This window comes from Pezoporus wallicus, unplaced genomic scaffold, assembly GCF_028554395.1.
Source record: "Pezoporus wallicus isolate ANWC-B61680 ecotype Strahan unplaced genomic scaffold, APGP_CSIRO_Pwel_v1 contig_2384, whole genome shotgun sequence".
Lineage (NCBI taxonomy): Eukaryota > Metazoa > Chordata > Aves > Psittaciformes > Psittacidae > Pezoporus > Pezoporus wallicus.
Window position 1 is genome coordinate 7,419,542 of NW_026640488.1, and position 6,846 is coordinate 7,426,387.

Genomic DNA, 6,846 nt, shown 5'->3' on the forward strand with positions numbered 1-6,846 from the left:
TTTTCTGTCTCATCTATATTCAGTAGCAAATTTCTACTTTTCAAATGGAGATTGAGAGAGGATCCTATGAACTACTGCAAACCTAGAAATGCTCCTGATAGCAGTAGGAGCTGGCACCATTCAGGAATTCACTTGGATTATAAAGGCTAAGATTACTGGGAAGCTTGTGTTTGTGAGAAATTTTACTGACCAGCTCTCAGAGCCAGGCAGACCACCAGCATGGATCCTATGAAAACCTTTTCTTCCATATCCTGAAATGGAGGCACTGTGATGTCCCTTCACTTTCAGCATTTTTCTCCTTCTGTCTTGTGTAATCAGTCTTAATCAAGAACTTTCTTTTGCATTCTAACTATGCCAAGGGGACCCTCATCTTAGATGTGGTCTTCAAGGGCTAAGGCATATAATCTTCTCCAGCATCAACATTTGAACTCAGAATTAGTGGGAAAAGGCAGAAGCTGAAATTAGGTTTGAAACAAAGTTAATTTCTTTTTGCAGGGAGTATAATTAGCCAATAGAGCAGCTTCTGGTAGGAGTAGCTGATCTATGGTCATTAAAATGTCAAAGACTTACTGTGTTTTTGTTTGCTTGCTTGTATTTAATACGAGCCATATGGCAATGAACAATACTTCATTTTGAGTATCCAAGAAGGGGAATTCTTATTAACAAAGGCTTTATAGTAGCATGTGTGAAAGAGGGCTTTCATTGTATTTGTAGGGTTAATTTATATGGGGTAATGGTTGGTCTCAGTTAATCCATCTGTCTAATATTTTAACAATATTTTAACGAAACCTTGAGCCAGAAGTCAGTGTAGCAAGAATTGCCTATTTTATCCATTGATTTTCAGTAAAATACTAAGGAATGAAAACCTGAAAACCTAACTCTAATAAAGGAGAATTACAGCGATCGTCGATTTCAGCAGGGTCAAAATTTCATGGAACATTTATATGCTTAGCAACTGAAGAAGTGAAGTATAAATATGCAGATTTAAGATTAACTTTATGCATGTAACAGAAGCAGTTATTGCAAAACTGCAATTCTGTCATATATAGTAGTTCATAATGTTTTATAAGCATCAGGAAAAAAAAAAACCACACCAAAGCAACCTTTGTGAAACATGAATGGCATGTCAGCTTTCTTCCTAGTTCATGATGATCACAAAGATGGTCCCAAATCTGTCACTGCTAAATGAACACTAAATTGATACTGGTCACTCTGGTTATTATTCCTAAGTGTGGTCATCGCTGTTCTTAGCCTTTTGATTTGAAGTGTCCAACAAACAATAAGCTGTGCTCATTACATGCAAATTTTAACTGTGTTTTCAATCTTCAGATCAGATGCTGCTGCTGAAGGAAAATGGACTTATCGGGGTACTCCTAGACCTTGACGATCCTGACCAGCCTTACCTTGGACCTCTGCCTACACCCTGCCATGGGCCCAGGAGCCTGCTTTCCTCATTCCAGTCCCCACCTGAGCGATGTTGGAAGACTTGCTGGTTTCTGGCTCAGCCACAGCCCTGCCCTGTCTAGCCATGGGCTGTGTTGGTTGAGACGCTAACCTGAAGACTGATTTTCTGTCTTGACCTCAGCCTTGACTCGTCACCGTGAATTTGCCTGGACTCTTGGTTGAGCCTGGTTGCCCGTTCTGGATCTGTCCTGCCCTGTTCACCTTGCCTGGGTACCATAGGGCTAGGCCCCGGCTGGCAAGATGCTTGCCTTACTGGCTGGGCATCACGCTTGGCTCCCAACTTCCCACGTGCTCTGGTTACAGAGCAGCCAGCCCTCACTGTACACTGTTATAAGTGTGTACTGAATGAGTCAGAGAAACTTAGATTCAGCCTAGTTGACAAAGGGATGTTGCCTATGGATGTTGGGATCATGGAATCGTAGACTCATAGAATGGTTAGGGTTGGAAAGGACCTTAAGATCATCTAGTTCCAACCCCCTGCCATGGGCAGGGACACCTTACACTAGACCATGTTGCCCAAGGCTCTGTCCAGCCTGGCCTTGAACACTGCCAGGGATAGAGCATTTACCACTTCATGGATTGATTCAGTCCCTGAAATATTAAAAAGAAATCTGAGGCAGCGTCAGCCTTAGTTGGATCCTGTCCACTAAAATAGTTGTATTTAGTGGTTACATGCATGAGTCTGTGGTTAAGGAGTTGTTACAGAGCTGTACTTGGTCATGTACATTACAATATTGAATCTGTACAGGACTATATTTAGCAAATTTATAGATTATAGCTGAACCTATTGCAAAACAAGAGGCTTTTATCAGGCGATAATTTCTTCACCTCAGAATAGATACTGCAAGACATAACTATCCCAGATGGCTGGGTGGGCAATTCCCACATTCCTAATTTACTGGGTCTTTAAAATTTCACTGCTGTCATACCCTTGAATGCACTTGTGGCTGGATAATATTTTGGTTTCTGTGGCTTTTGGAGGAATCTAACTTGGTTATTCTGCACAACATTCATATGCCTCCTCCCCCTCCTTATTGTACAAAATTTTTTGTCTTCAGATTCTTACATCTCAGAGTACATGACTCATGGCCCATTGCAGCTCAGTAAAATGTCACTGTTATGAATATAGTGCACAATGAGCCTGCCTTGCACATCTTTGGTGCAATATTTATTATTCAGATCTTGTTGGAGCCAATGGAAAGATTCCCATTAAGCTGCAAAGACATTTGGAGCAGGTCTGAGTTTGCCTTGGTGTGCCTGACTACTACTAAAAAAAAAAAAGCCCACACAGAAAAAGCAGCATATTTGTATACCCAGTAGCCATCTCTTTTATGACTTTAATGTATTCACCTGGTGACTAAATTGGAAGCTTAAGTGTACTCTGGTCACAAGACTACATACCTAGAGCCTCTGAAGAGCTCGCAGGTTTTCACATAGGCTAACAACCAGTTGCATTTAATTCTTCTTGAATGGGAAGTTTGCTGCAGATGCCCATTGCAATGTGACCCATGATGGTCTGCCTGCTAATCCTAACCTGTAAATTGTCAGGTGGCTCATGTCCATCCCTGGGAAGAGCTCTGTGCATTCCTACCACTTTCTCATGTAGAGGGCAAATCCCTCTCCTTGCCTTCTCAGCCTCTCCTTTCTAAAGATCCTCTTTTCTTTGTGAATTTCACTTTAACCCTCATTGATTGCATTTAATTTCTGATTTCTGTAATTTTGCTGCCTTGAGCTCTTTCGCCTGTTCCCATGTTTCTCCCTAGGCCCACTATTCCTTTTCCCCATATCCCTTGTCCTCATTCTTATGTATCTTCCTCTGTCCTCTCTTCCCCTGTCACCACTTTGGCTTTGATATCTCCACATCAGTAGCTATTTGGGGCAGTGGAAGACCCAAACCTCAATGGATATGCTTTGATGACATTCCCTCCATCCCTCAGAGTTTTTACTTCTTCCTCTGTTGTCTTCCATGGCCCTCAAGGATTACCTTTTTGTAAGGTAATCCTCTTGAAACACAGCCTGTCTTCTTTCTTATAGTCTCAGAGCATTAAAATTGTGAAGACGCTGATGCTTTCTTAAGAAAAATCAGGATGTATCATACCACCCAGGATAACCTGTGATGCGCTAGTATGAATGGGATCTAAAGTAAAGGTATGCTCTGGCCTTGGTCTTCATGGAGTTCTGTTTCTTCATGATGTATTTATGCACCCAGCCTGACCACCATATATACAGTCAAAGAAACCACATGTGCAGTTTGTCTTTTGCAATGTGATAAAAATGTACCTTTTTTAAAGCCATCAATGTAATTTCCTATGACAGCACTGACCTGGGCCATTCTGTGTGGGCTCACTCATTTGGCAGAACTCCACAGTAGCTGTGATATCCCAGTGGGTTTTTTGCTGGATATCACAGTAAACCAGGAAATCACTGGCTCAGTTTCAAAGCAGGGGAAAGAAAAACAGCATAGCTTAAAATTATTTAGAAGACAAATATGCAAATTGTTGGAGGAGTCACCATACACATTTAACCCACTCTTAACATCTTGCTTCTACTTTTAAAATAATAAACCTGAGTATTACTGTTCTTTATGTTATCGCTTTGGTTTGAGACTTAGTAATTTCTATTGCAGGAGGTGCAAAATCTCTTAAAATAGCATTTGCTGATAATAGATCATTACTACAGACCAAATAAATAGTTTAAAGCCATTATTCCTAGCTAACTGGTATTCTTTGCTAAGCCTTGAAATTATGGACTTGATTATTCTTTGAGGCTGATCTGAATTGAGACTACCTCTGCAGAAATTAATGGAGTAACAGAAAGATAAGAGCATGGAGAATAAGGCTGAACATCTCTGAAGGGAGGTGACATTTTTGGCTTAAAAGATTGTCTGGTTTTATAGTCATTTATGACTGATTCCCGGAAGACAAACGTTGTCTAAAATTAAATGCTTCAGATTTGCGAGCAACAATGAGTCATGGGTTGATGTAGAGAAAAGTGGCAAAACCAGCAATGACAGAAAGTGGATGTTAAGAATAATACAAAAGAAATCTGAGATCTTATAGCTGAATATTCGTAATTAATCTCACTTTGCTTTGGTTTTCTAAAAATATGTTATTTGAGTTTCTTTAGCTCTTTTTTAATGTCAGCAATCCCAAATAAGATGAATAATTTTTTATCCAAAATAGCAAAATATTCAAATTCAAATAAAGGAATCTATCATGCATGTGAAAATCAATCTTTTAAAAAAAAAAAAAATCACTTTTTTTGAAGGTGTTCTTGTGTGTTTCTCAATTATAATGGAGTCTGATTTTAAATGACTTTATAGCTATTTTTGAAGAAGTATTAAAAATAGCTTCATGGAGTGCATCTGTTCTTCATTATTTCTCTCAAAGCTTTTAGTTTGGTCTTCGCAGTACTCTAAATAACCTCAACACATCCAGAGAGCTGGTTGGTTAGCCTGGTATTGGCACGTTAGGTGAATGATCGCAATCAAACTTTTCATGTGGAACTGTGGGATCATATCCCAAAGCATACTTTTTCCCCTAGGGATCATCATACAGATGGGGGGTATGATGGCAGCCATTTTTGCAAAGATTTCCTTCCCCGAGGTGGGAAGATGAAACAGATGAACAAAGGAATTTCTACATGAGTGCATCTTACTGCCCTGCAGTGAGGTTCCCGTTTACTTTTACGCCTGAAAGATGTGGTTAATAAGATAACAGATAGTAACATCTGTGTGTTTAGTATTCAATATACTGAGAATATACTTCACAATATCAATACATGTGAAAAAGAATAAAGTTTTAAGACTGGAGTTAATACCAAAATGGGAAAATCACACTTCAACTTTTGATGACAAAGGAGAAAATAGACTCTGTTGTTAAATTCTGGTTTTTGATTCCAGACAAAATGCCAAGAGTGGTTTCATGGATGCTTTGTTACTTATTCATCACTGAATTATTCTGACCCTGTTTTTATGCTGGAGTACACAACTCCTGATCTTCATGTGTTAAACACTCTTCGGGAAAAAGTGTACCTTCTGTCCCTAGTAACAATAAAAAGCTTGATTTTCTAGATGTAACATAGAAAAAAAGGCAAAGAAACTACATCTAAAGAGGAAAACTTACTGTGTTTGATAAATCTGTGCCTGCACTTCTTTTGTGACTGCTGTATGCTGCACTGAGCAGTCCTAAAACTAGCACTATGACCAGCCCGAGTCAGGAGAATTCCTATTGAACAGAGCCAACACTAGGCACTTTGCCCTCTGCTTCTCCCTTCTGACCTTTTCCCTTCCTGATTAGTGATCACAGCTCAGTTTTGTGCAGAAAAGTGAGGGTAGCTTTCAAGCTGTCATACACATTCCTCTGATAACTTGAATTGTGATCATTTGAGTGGAGAATATGAAAAGCTGCCTGATAACATCCTCCTTTAGTCAGCAGAGAAGATGCCCATCTTTCCCACTTAAGTTAGGATAGGAAGTAGGGTTAGATCTTGAATGAGGGTCTTCCCTCTTTTCTTAGTTTAATATATTTACACTAGAGCCAGAAATGACTTTTACGTGCTTAATATTTAAAACACAACAATGAAATAATAATTGGTAAAAGGCTGCTCTATTTATTATTACATCTTAATGAAGACATTTAGCAGTTCTCCACAGGACTGAAAATCAAAAGGAAATATTAATGTCTCCCAATGCCCTGGTGATAAGAATATGTAATTATATTTTACTTGGAAGCAAAGTGAAGGCTTCTTTTATCAAATCTCAAGACTTCTCACATTTAGGACACCTTTTGGTCCTCCCTCTGTGCAATAGGCAGCTGGACCGCACCTACCCAATAACCTGTACACCTAGAGCAATTACTTTAGCAGTGTATATGATGATGTTCAAGAATCTTAGCCCTTAGGAAAGGTGACTAAAAGGAAAAAGTATAATGTGATACATGGAATAAAGAATTCAATGCCATCAGCTGATTAAGTAGAAAAGTGTGGTTGATTTTCCAAGTCCAATGTAACAGATACTTGAAGACCTGCTTGTGGTGGTTCTCCCTCTTGCTTACATTTCCTGAACTCAAGACTGACTCCAATATAGACTAAAAACACCACCACAAAAGAAGCTGTAGGACACTTGGTGACTTGCAGTAATTATCTTCGTTTAACAGTGGTATGAGAGCTCAGCATCTGTAGGTGGGTCAGCTCCTTTTCTCCCTATTCTCCCTGACTGCTTTTTCTGTTGTCACTTCTTTGACAGGACTACTCTGAAGTTTTGGTTTGCTTTTTTTTAATTTATTTTTGTTTTGTGTTTGGTTTTGTTTGGTCTTGTAATTTTTCCCTTTGAGACTGCTATAGAAATTATGTTTCATGCTCCTTTGAGGCTGCACTGGGTAA

At 39.2% G+C, this 6,846-nt stretch overlaps 1 long non-coding RNA gene across 1 annotated transcript; it reads left to right on the top strand.

Annotated features, from left to right (window-relative positions):
- Positions 1 to 3,332: 3,332 nt before the first annotated feature.
- LOC130604574 (uncharacterized) lies at positions 3,333 to 4,167 on the top strand. The gene is made up of 2 exons (XR_008973490.1): positions 3,333 to 3,612; positions 4,091 to 4,167. It is a non-coding gene; the product is annotated as an uncharacterized LOC130604574 (long non-coding RNA).
- Positions 4,168 to 6,846: the final 2,679 nt, after the last annotated feature.